Genomic DNA, 882 nt, shown 5'->3' on the forward strand with positions numbered 1-882 from the left:
TTACCACGTGACCTCTTTTCTGCAGCCTTATTATCCTCTTCGATTCTCAACCTTATTATGAGATATTCAACAGTCATCTCCTTGCGTTTGTGTTTCAAGTAGTTTTTAAAGTCATTCCACAATGGAGGTAACTTTTCAATAATTGCAGCCACTTGAAAAACATCATTCACAATCAATCCTTCAGCAAGGAGATCATGGATTATGACCTGCAATTCTTGAACTTGGGTGACGACAGTCTTACTGTCTATCATCTTATAGTCCAGAAATTTTGCCACAATAAATTTCTTCATTCCGGCATCTTCTGTTTTGTACTTCTTTTCTAAAGCATCCCAGTGTTGTTTTGAGGTTTTGGCATTGCTGTACACAGTACAGATCATCTTGCAGACCACTCAAAATATAATTTTTACACAAAAAATATGAGTGTGTCCATGCTTCTGTTACCAAGAATCGTTCATCAGCCGGAGTTTCATCTGACATAACAGGAACATTCTCATTAATGAACTTCTGCAGACTCAACGTAGTGAGATAGAAAAACATCTTTTGCTGCCATCTCTTAAAATCGACTCCAGAAAACTTTGCAGGTTTCTCAGTCGGTGCTAAGGAAGCATTTGAACGATTATGTGCAACTGTTGTTGTTGCAGCACTTACTGTTCCAGCATTTGTTTGACTTGAATTAGTCATTTTTTTTTCAGTCACAAATGGCAGATAAATTAAGTATTTGAAATACTAACAGTAAAGAACAAATCTTTACACAAACTGTTTCTGATTTAACGATAAGGTTTTTATGTTCTTTTAATCTTTAATCGAACGAATTTTAAAAATTCAAGCAGAGTAGAAAACCATAAAGGTTTTAATCTCCAGAAACCTCAAATACAGAAACTG

The sequence above is a fragment of the Solanum pennellii genome, chromosome 12, assembly GCF_001406875.1.
Source record: "Solanum pennellii chromosome 12, SPENNV200".
NCBI lineage: Eukaryota > Viridiplantae > Streptophyta > Magnoliopsida > Solanales > Solanaceae > Solanum > Solanum pennellii.